The sequence below is a fragment of the Lissotriton helveticus genome, chromosome 4_1 (assembly GCF_964261635.1).
Source record: "Lissotriton helveticus chromosome 4_1, aLisHel1.1, whole genome shotgun sequence".
Lineage (NCBI taxonomy): Eukaryota > Metazoa > Chordata > Amphibia > Caudata > Salamandridae > Lissotriton > Lissotriton helveticus.
In genome coordinates this window covers 855,877,631-855,889,215 of record NC_136063.1, presented here as the reverse complement: position 1 = coordinate 855,889,215, position 11,585 = coordinate 855,877,631, and the positions used below count along the sequence as shown (strand labels likewise).

The following is an 11,585-nucleotide window of genomic DNA, read 5'->3' as shown; positions in this document are numbered from 1 at the left end:
AACACTTTAAAAGTTTAAATTATGTGTACAATTCTAAAAATTTAGAAAACATCTCAATAATCTCCCGACCCATAATACATAGGACCAATGAAACCATCAAACTAAACTCCCTTCCCTTGCTAGGTACAACCAGTACATCTTCTGGGTAAAAACAAAATTTCATGCTCATTAAAACTATTACAACATGAGATGTATAATGCTCCAGTAGGGAACTATGGGGATCTAGGCCGACTTTAGCAGGTTTCTGCGAATTATCCACATAGAAAACAGAAACTTAGCTACTGAAACTACATAAACTGGGCTAGTATCCGTTCTTAGGATCCTAAAAAAAACAACATGGTTCTTAATACCCAGATTCCTACACAGTTGTATTATCCATTTTTCCCTGGGTTTTTTATATGCCGCACAGAAGAGTACTACATAAACTAGTGTTTCCTCCTCTGTAAGGCAGCCAGGGCAGGGACTATTTGGAACTCCCGCCCATTTACTTGTAACAGAAAATAGCGGTAAAGTGCCATATCTAAACTGTAGGAAAAGCTTTTTCGCTGAACTCTGCTGAATAATATCTAGCACCTGCTCAAATTGGTAATGGCACTTGAAATCCAGAAACCCGTGTGTCGAACTTGATGGTTTCCATCAATTTCAACTCTTTGAGTGCATTTGTCAAGGTTTTTTTTATGTCTCCGGGCAGAAGACCTCAGGCTTTGACCAGAGGTTTTCCACATCAATTGCACTGAAAGAGTGACTTATAAAGGCTAGCCACGGTATGCTTCCAGCCCCTAATGTATTCATTACCGCTCTCAATTCTTCCCAGTAACTAGCCAGCTCAGGAGTGCACCACAACCGCCGCCAATAAAGCAGCGGGCGCGATACAATAACATCCGTGATAGGAAGAATGTCCACCCTAAGCGGTTCTAATGGAGTATTTTTCGGTAACATCAAGACTTGACTAATAAAATATTGTCTGTTAACGTGAGGGGGTTTATGCCCCCACAGTTCCGCCCCATATAGGGATGCTGCCTTGTACTTTATAGATTTCCAGAGGTGGGCCTATAATTTTTAAAACGCAATTCTTTTGTACTTTTAGGATTCCCCCGAAGCCTGTGTTAGTCTCAGGTTAGCCTTGTCCATCTGCGGGCCCCACCCCATTTTGTCATTTAATGTGAGGCCCAAATATTCAAATACGGATACCCTTTCCAGAGGTTTGTCCTCCGTCATTGGGTGAGGGCAATTGGTTGAGTTGGCATTAAAACCATATGTTTGGTTTTATTAACGTTGACAACAAGATTTCTTTTTTGGCAAAATTGGGAAAACGCATTTAACACACGCTGCATGCCCATAGATGACTTTGATAGCAGCAGCGTGTCATCCGCAAACATAAGAGCGGGAAAGCTGCGAGATGCCAATTTTGGGCAGTCTATGTCCTTAGTGGCGAGGAGGTCTTCTATCAACCCATATAGGAAGAGAGAGAAGAGGGTCTGGACGAGTACACAGCCCTGCCTGACCCCCTTATCCACAGGGAATGGAACCGTCAGACACCCGTCCCTACCAAATCTCACCTTCGCAAACGCACTTTCGTGGAGAAGTTTAATCTGATGGCATAGATATGGGGGTGCCCCCATAGCCAGCAAAATACTCCAAAGCTGGTTACGGTCCACCATATCAAAGGCTTCTTTTTTCCTTTTTTTTTTTAGAAATCTTCCAAGATTGCAATTTATTTTAGTTGCTAAGCAAGCAGTCATACAAAAACAGAATACCTCATTTGTTACATTTTTCAACTACAGTATACTCTAGGAACAGGAAATCAATTCTTGAAAGGACAATTCACCAGAAACCTGTAGCCTCAGACTCAAAAGCCGCATTTTGTTTTCAGCTGTTCCACATGTGCAATGTATTCTTTCATTGCATCTTCCTTGCTCTTTCCTTTTTGTTTCTCCCAGGCGTCCCATTTGGCTTTGCCTTTGAAATCCAACATGCCAGGTCGATCTGTATTTATATCCCCGACACCCGCTTGCATGTACAACGCATACACCATTAGCATATCTTCATCTGATGGTTTTGTTTTTAGAAGCTTCACATCTTCAGCAGCTTTATCAAACTCAGCTTGAGACATGGTGGATGTTTAGGTGCCATGAAGCCTCCAGTGATGAGATACAAATGAAATCAAGCAGCTGCCGAAGAAAGAATAAGACCAGATGAATATATCTTAATCAGTGTTGAATTACCAGATCAAATAAACTGAAATGGTATTCCACCTTAACATATACTCAGTTGTATCAGTGGTCAATATTATGAGTTTAAGAATAGCATGGTGTAGAGAATATTGTTGGACATAATATCAACGGTAATAATATTGCTTTTTCCACTTTAAAAAAAGATCCATGTTGATAAATTGTTTTCGTTAGTATTTTGTTAATTTTGTTTTAATGCTGTTGTTTCAATTACATCGTAAGCTTTAGCTATTACATTATTTTGAAATATTTGAAATAAAGTTGTGTAAAAGTGTTTATTATATGTTATATATTTAACAAAATGCAATCTTATTTAAATACACTTGTAGTATTTGATCGATATGATTACCATGTATTATTTCTGTGGGTTGTTTGGCTTGAAGAAGAAGAAGGGAATTTTAATGAGTATTATAACTAATTGTATAGTAATTAAATCATGTGTTTATCATGTATGAAAATATTATATTTTAATTTGTGTGATAAGATATTGGTTGATGCTGTTTGTTGATGGATAGAAATGGATATACAATGACTATTATTTATAATTGATTACATCTTTCTAATGAGAGGATTTTATTATTTTTCATTATATGCTTTCATTATTTAATTATGGGTTGCTAGATTTGTAGGGGAATTGGTGTGAAGTATTTTATTTACATTTATTCCTAATTATATATGTTATTGATTTGTTTTAGTAAGTACATTCATGTATTAGTTACTTTCTCATTTGAAATATGTATAATATAAAATAAGACATAAACAAGTATATAATTTTAATATTCATATAATACTATTCATTTTCTTCACAATTGTCATCAGTGATGTAATGAATGATGTTACCTACCATGTCATGAGTGATGTAATATATGAGGTCATAAGTAATTTATTACAGGTACATAAGTTATAGTTACATCAGGTAACTACAACTTCCAAATTTCACTGGTTTTGTACAAGTGAAAGCTGAGCCTAACTATAACATCAATGTAACCTTTGTTTTTCTCAATGAATATCTAAGTTTTTTAAAATTATATTTGCTAACTATATCAGCCCTGTAACCTTTGTTTTTTCAGTGAATTTCTAAGGTTTTTTAAATGATATTTCCTAACTATAATGTCCTTGTATTCTTCCCCATGATTGTGTACTGTGGTGGCAATGACCTAGGCACATTGACTGGGGTAGGGCTGCAAACCCTAATGAAAGAAACCTTTGCAGAACTGATGTTGCTTTTCCCTCACACTGTCATTGTTTACTCTAATATACGTCAAAGACAGCAATGGAAGTGGTTAAATAAGTTCTGTCAACAGATTATTTTTATTCTGTGAGTTCTTGTAGTTTTGGTAGTTTTAGTCACTTTATTAAACGGGTGTACTGTGGTCTTGAATAGAACATAGGAAAATGTATTGTGCCTGTATATAAACTATAAACTAGTAAAACATGCTAGGTATGTATTAGGAAGTGAATGTTAATGTGGTTTTTAACGTATATAATCGGTTTGCATGTGTTTAGATGGTGATATATGTTTTTTCTGGTTGCAGATAGTTATATGTACGATGAGAGTGCTGAGTTTACTTAAAGATGCAGAGAGCTATATATTTTTGGAAAGATGGCCGGAAGGTGTATATCTTTTATGAAATCACATATATGTTTAAATGGTGATCTATGTTCCTGAAGGCTGTTGAAAATTTCATGTATATAGTGAGGGTGGTGAATTTCTTTCGAAATGCTCTGTTTAAAATTGAGGAGGGGTAACAGTGAAGAATCATTGGCTACTACATTCTCTCCCCTTGTAATGCTCCTATAGTCTTTTCTTTCTTTAAATATTTATTTCGGTTGTGAAGCCATAAAAGACAACATTTCATGTCAAGGATTAAAGGAAATTTAGAAAAAATAAAATACATTATTAAAAAGAAAAAAGTCTTTCATAATTTATCAATGACCACAAATGAAAAATGCATTTCATTGGAGTTTTAAGAATTGCAGACGATCCCACCACATTGCAGCAAGAAATCTAAAGTAGCAAATACTATATGCATGCTGGTGTCATATTTTAAAAGCCTATACATGTCTGTACAATGAGTTGCACCAAGATTCTTACATAAATGCTGTAGCTCTCTTCTTCTAATCTTTGAATAGCCTTGGCAAACAAAAAAAACATGCAGTTCTGTTTCCTCGGCTAGTCCACAGGCGGGGCAGGCCGTGGAAACATCCTTAGACCATTTATTAACAAATGAATGCAGGGGAAGACAGCCATGTGGAAACTGCAAATAGAGTTTCCTGGCTATGGTTGGACGTATAAAGTCCAAGCACGGCTCTAGTTGGTAAATGGTTTTTATATCCATGAGCTGGCGAGTCACAGAGCCGATGTTAGGGTCCTCTAAAATGCTATCAAATTTCACCTTCCAGTACGTGGTGGATAAATATGTGCGTGTGATCCTGGTGTGGGCAATTAGCGGACTCTCCAATAGCTCGGAACAGCCTATCTCACATAGACTTTTCTTGATATGCATAAGCCAGGGTACCTACCCTGCCCCAGGTAGGCTGAGTACCTTTTGTAATTCAGCTCTGTACTCCGCCAGCTCATTTGTTGCCCATAGAAGTCGCCAATACAATAGCGGACGCTTGCAATTTCTTGTGCGATAGGTCTCACCCCCAAACCCATGTGCAAGGGCAACAGAGGGGAGCTTCGCAGAAGCCCTATCAGTTGCCTCAAAAAGTTATTTTCCATATGGGTTATTGGCCTAAGATTCAAATGCCCCCATAGTTCAGCCCCATAGAGAGCTGAGCTTCTGGCCTGCGTCTTATAGATCTCCATAGCCGGGGTCAGGGGTTTATGGAAGGACTTTCTGAAATGTTTGGCCAGGCCCCCAGATGTCTGTATTAATTTCCGATTAGATCTGGTCACTTAGGTTTTCCAAGTCATGTTTTCAATTAGAGTGAGGCCCAGGTAGTCAAATTCAGATACCCTTTTTAACTATACACCATTCATACAGAGATTAAAGCGGCCATTCTTACTGGGTTTAAAAACCATTTATTTTGTTTTTTGTATGTTGATTTCCAAGCCCCTGCCCCTGCAAAATTCACAGAAGTCATCCAAAAATGTTTGCGGACCCATAGGGGATTTTGAGAGGAGCAAGGTATTGTCTGCAAACATCATTGTTGGTATACTCTTGCTTGCTAGCTTAGGGGCATTGATATTCTGACATTTGTTTATAGCATCCACTAAGCCATTAATAAAGATGCAAAACAGTGTGGGAGCTAACACGCATCCTTGCCTCACTCACCTATTAACCGGAATGCGATTAGTGTGTTCCCCATTCTTGCCAAATCTATCGGGCCGATTAGGATGGCGGTGAATCCGCATCCTCCAGGCCGGCGGAAGCCACCGCCAGCCTGGAGGATGCAGATTCACCGCTGCGGCCACAGAAAACACCCACCACCAGATTAGGATGGTGGTGTGATTGCGGTGGGACCAGCGGCGGATGTCAGGTACGTCCGCCGATGATCCGCGGGTTGTGGTGGGCTATGTGGTGGTGGTGTCTGCAAGACACCATCAGTCAAATTACGATGTGCATTTAACCTGCTTTTCCACGGCTGCTTTTCCGCCGTGGAAAAGCATGTGGTCTTTGGTGTTTGGGGGCCCGTTGCGGGCCCCCAGGGTGTCGGGGGTGGGGGGTGCATATGGGGGGTACCTCTGGTACCCCCCAGCATTTACATGCACAAAGCGGCAGGTACAAAGCGGTGCCTGCCGCTTTGTGCATGTAAATGTAAAACATGCATTTTTAACCTTGCGGCGGATGCTGTTTCAAGCAGCACCCGCTGCAAGGTTAAAGATACGGGATGTGACCGCCAGGGAGGCGGTCACATCCTAATTGCACCGGAGGGACCGCCGCTGCCCCTGCGGACGGTCCCTCCACCTCGGGGGTGGCGGACGGACGCCATCCTAATAGGCCCCTAATTTGGGTAAAGGTGCCATTATGTAATTTCCTAAGTAGGAGTAAAAGATAACACGGATGTCCCAACTCCTTGAGCACCTTCCATAGTGCCTCTCTGGGAACCAAGTCGAAAGCACTTTTAAGGTCGACGAAGACCAGATATAGGCTACCGCCCCCGTCATTACTATCTTCCAATAGAGGAGCTGGAGCGTGAAGATCTAGTCTATCATTGACATCTTGGCCCTAAACCCCTCCTGGAGGGGGGAGAGGATGTTATTATCCTCCATCCTTAGTTGTAGGCAATCCAAAATGATCCTAGCGAACACCTTCTGAGGGACATCGATCAAACTGATTGATCGATAGTTGATTGGGAGAAGAGGGGAACCCTTTTTGAATATTGGTATCACCTCTGCACCCAGCCAAGTCTCAGGGGGGTCCATCCCTTCCAGAATGGCATTAAAGACTACCCATAAATAGGGGCCCCAGATCTTAGGCTCCGCCCAATACAGGTCGCCAGGAACATTATCAAGGCTGGATGCTTTCTCTGGCACTACTCTGTCTAGAGATTTATACACTTCCTTCAGGGTGATCTTTGTGGTATCTGAATCTGTTTCTAAAAGAGCTCAAATGTCCTGCCCCTGACCCGTACATTCATTGGAACTTTGAGCATATAGGAGTTTATAGTGGTCTTCACATTTTTCTGCTGCTATATTAGGTTCAACAGTACCCTGTCCTCTTGCAGTTCCTGAGCTCACTATATTCCAAAAAGATTTTGAGTCTTTATTTCCCAGAGCCTGTTTAAGATTTGCCCACTGTTCCTCTCCCCAGGAAATTTTAGCAACGTGAATGGCATTTTTGTAGAAAAGCCTTGCCAATTTTATAGTGGGACTTCACTTTTGATGTTATGGCCTCTATCAAGGCACTTTTCATTTTTCAACAATTAGAATCAAATCAAACCAATATTGTCGTGGTTTATGGGAACTGATCCTAGGACATTCTTTCCAAAAGACATCTTTCAGTCTCAGGAAAGCTTGACGGTTGATTTCAGCTTCCTTACTCACATGGGGTCCTAAGTTATCATAGTGGACGTACTCTAACATAGCCTCAAGGTCTGGGGTGAACTCCCTATATAGTGTTGCAATTTTTCCTGGGATTCTCTAGCCATGACTACTTCCTTCTCCTCCTGTTGTTGCTGAGGAGAAGCCCATCATCTTGGTCAGTATGACCCGGGCTGTGTTCGGCCCCAGAGGAGATTGCAAAACTTACCATCAGCGCATTATGGTCACTGTCCTCACGTGATATAACCCTAAAATCAGAGGCTAACAACCATATTCTGGTTTCCAGCAGTATATAATGTAGAATAGAGAAATGGCCCAACCTGTTATAGTTAAGACTACCTGGGGAATCTAAGGGAAACCGCCCATTGGATGCTCTCAGTAAATATCTGAGAGTTACAGCTTTAATTTGAAGAGCTAAGGGGGACCTAGCCCTGATCCGAGGGATATTGGACTCAGGGATAGCCCATAGCTCATCCTCTTCTGCACTGTCCAAGTCCCCAAATTCCATTAGGGGCTCAAACTGACAGTTCAGATCGCCTCCCAGAATTATCGCAGCATCTATGGGAATATCCGAGAGGAGATCATCTAAATGTGCAAGTACAGGGGACTCCTTGCCTGTCTTAACAGGCCTAGAATAAATATTAATTTAAAAAAAAATTATGATTATTAGGAAAGGATAGTATTAGGCAAAAGATATCTGGACCGTGTGAATCCACTTGACAAACGTCGCAACTCAAATAGCAACCCACCCAAGTGCTAAGTCCGCCTGAAGGCCTGCCCCTAGTTCCAGCAATGGCAGGGATATGGAATGATGCGAAGCCTCTACAAACGGGGTGGTCTGTAGCTCATGTTTCCTGAAATAAGCATATATCACACGAATCTACAAAAACTCCCCATTCTGGACAATGTAGTTTATTTTTAATGCCAGCCACATTCCAGGATAGTAACTTGGTTCTATGGAGGATGGACTGATTACCGACTGGAGCCTTCATAGCTAATTCCCTCATTGGTGGAACTACAGGATCGTTCACAGAATTTTGAATGAGAGGATGACCCACGTGCACTGCATTCTCTACGAAGCTTTCAGCTGAGTTTAACGGGCTGATAAAAATCTGCTCAAGGGTAGATGGGATCTTGCGCGCTGCCCTTCCACTATTAATGACAGTCTTCAATTTTCCCACTGCCCTCGCTGTGTCAACTTCGAGCATTGCTAGCCCAGCGTTGCTACATGGGGACTTTGGGATCGAAAGTCAATCAACCTCCTTCAAACTCTCAAATCTGTTAAAGAGGGGTAAATTGAATGGTAGGGGATGTTGCATGCCTACCACCTGACCCGTCCCAGATCGATGGAAAGGCCATTCCCTAATGCCATAACGTAACCCGACCCCTGGACCACAAAGAAGACCATGGTTGTAAAAATGTGAGTGGTAGAAGTCTGAGGGTAGAACCTCCGTTACTCAGATATAAGACTTGTTTTACCAAATGGGGGTTCCTGAAGTTAACAACTACACAGTCCCCGCTGATGTCTTTATCCCGGTTGCCAATCCACTTCACCCTTCGGGTAATCAAAATGTCAACTGCATTGGAATAAGAGAACTAATATTGTCTAGCGAGCAAATTATGACATTTGTTTTTAAGTTCCAAATGAGTTTCTGTTTTATCTTCACCCAGTGAGGCCACTCCAGCAAGGACCAGTCATTATGGTACACTTGCAGGGGGCAGATTAATGGAGGTAGCTTTTGACCTTGGTGTGGGGGCTACTCCCGGGACTGTAGGGATCTCCTTTCAGCAAACGGGACAGTCTGCCTTTGCCACTGTAATACGAGCTGTTGTATTGCTAGAAGTTGCTATCCCCATGTCTGCAATATGGGCTATAGAACCTTCCCCTCTGCTTCTCTCAGCAGATGTATTGCCTAGACTGGTGCACAAAGTTGGAGCCATATTTCTCCCATGTGTGTTGGCTGGGAGTGGTGGATTTGATTGTACCGTGTCTATACATGTGCAGGACTTGGTCATACTGTCCAAACGGGCATGGATTAGGGCGAATTATTCTTTTAAAAGCCCACTGATTTGATTGAATAATGTGTTAGAAAATGAGGCAGCCCCATTTGATTTGGAGGCTGCCAGACACTCAGGTCGGCCCCTACCGACATGGCGGTTCCATTGTTTATTTTCCTCTTTTTGCCCCCCGCATTTTTGGGTTGAGGATGATGATTGGCCACACTGGCATTAGCGGGGGTTTTGGTACGCCCTCTATTTCTGGTAGTTGCTTTGCATGTAGCTTCTATGGTTAGAGCAAGCGACTTAGGTGTAGAGGCATGACTTTGTATACTGTCACCCCTTTCATGGGGAGGGGAAAGGTTAGATGGTGACAAGGCCAGAGGGAGGTCCGGGGTTATAGACAGTCGGCGCTCAGTCTGCTGAATTTCTGTGGCCATCACTCCTGTCGCCCTTTGTAAAATCAGATCGATTGATATCTGGGGAGAAGTGCAGGGGTGGAACAAGGTGGGGCGTGGCATAAAGCTTTTACAGTTTGTTTGCTAATACTCAGCTCTATAGTGTCAGCTAATTTTGTGGGGGCTTTCTTGATACTGAAAATGACAACAATCCCAGAGAGACGACTGAAGTTAGCAGAGTAAATAGTGGCACTTACAGTTGGGGCAGATGTTCACTTCTGCTGCCTAACCCCTGTTAAGAACCCCTCAGCTCCTAATACTTTCCTCCAGGCACAATTTTCAAGCCAAAGGGGATGGCCCAGGCCAGCCTGCTCTGGCCACTGACGGGCAAAGAAGGGCCCGCCCTTGGCCCGGGCTTCGCCCGGTGCTGCAGGCATGCGGCCCGTGACGCATGAGCCCTGTACTCCTTATAAGGGCATCCTGGCGCATGCTGCGGTCGTGGGCGGTGTACGCGCCGCGCTCGCCGCTGGTGCTGCCGAGTAATGGAGTCCCGGAATGGCGGCGCTGGTGGCAGGACTCTGTGGTGGTGGCTGCAAGGTTGCGGCAAGGTTGCTTTCCAGTAAGTGGCCCCCACAAACAAACAGGGCTCCAGCTCCACCGGAGCCCTGTACTCTTTATAAGCGCCTCCTGGCGCTTGCTGTGGTCGTGGACAGTGTACGCGCGCGCGCGCCGCGCTCGCCGCTGGTGCTGCAGGGTAATGGAGTCCCGGAATGGCGGCGCTGGCAGCAGGACTCTGTGGCGGTGGCGGCAAGGTTGCGGCAAGGTTGCTTTCTGGTAAGTGACCCCCACAAACAACCAGGGCTCCCGCTCCACCGGAGACCTGTACTAATTATAAGCGCCTCCTGGAGCTTGCTGTGGTCGTGGGCGGTGTACGCGCCGCGCTCGCCGCTGGTGCTGCTGAGTAATGGAGTCCCGGAATGGCGGCGCTGGCGGCAGGACTCTGTGGTGGTGGCTGCAAGGTTGCGGCAAGGTTGCTTTCCAGTAAGTGGCCCCCACAAACAAACAGGGCTCGAGCTCCACCGGAGCCCTGTACTCTTTATAAGCGCCTCCTGGCGCTTGCTGTGGTCGTGGACAGTGTACGCGCCGCGTGCGCCGCGCTCGCCGCTGGTGCTGCAGGGTAATGGAGTCCCGGAATGGCGGCGCTGGCAGCAGGACTCTGTGGCGGTGGCGGCAAGGTTGCGGCAAGGTTGCTTTCTGGTAAGTGACCCCCACAAACAACCAGGGCTCCCGCTCCACCGGAGACCTGTACTAATTATAAGCGCCTCCTGGAGCTTGCTGTGGTCGTGGGCGGTGTACGCGCCGCGCTCGCCGCTGGTGCTGCTGAGTAATGGAGTCCCGGAATGGCGGCGCTGGCGGCAGGACTCTGTGGTGGTGGCTGCAAGGTTGCGGCAAGGTTGCTTTCCAGTAAGTGGCCCCCACAAACAAACAGCGCTCCAGCTCCACCGGAGCCCTGTACTCCTTATAAGCGCCTCCTGGCGCTTGCTGTGGTCGTGAGCGGTGTACGCGCCGCGCTCGCCACTGGTGCTGCCGGGTAATGGAGTCTCGGAATGGCGGCGCTGGCGGCGCTGGCGGCAGGACTCTGTGGCGTTGGCGGCAAGGTTGCGGCAAGGTTCAATATAGTCAATATAGTCAGTATTTAGGTGGCTCGCTGAGACCTGATCCTCTGATCCATCGTAACCAAAGAAAACCAGGTCAAAAGAAGACCCGCTGCAGGAGAACAAACACTCTGCTGCAGAAAGAAATGGCACCAAACCATGCCAGCTGCAAGAAGAAATCGAGAATCGCTGCTGCTGTTTCATCCTGAAACCTGAACAGAATCTAAAAACCCCATAGCACCTACGACCTACAAGAAATCACTGAGAAGCGCCCTTGGAGTGAAAGTATCATTCCCCTGCACACCGCAGGCGC

The 11,585-nt window shown here is 44.8% G+C and overlaps 1 pseudogene; it reads right to left on the bottom strand.

The window, feature by feature from the left end:
* Positions 1–1,793: 1,793 nt before the first annotated feature.
* On the bottom strand, positions 1,794–2,113 carry LOC144827360 (acyl-CoA-binding protein pseudogene; annotated as a pseudogene).
* Positions 2,114–11,585: the final 9,472 nt, after the last annotated feature.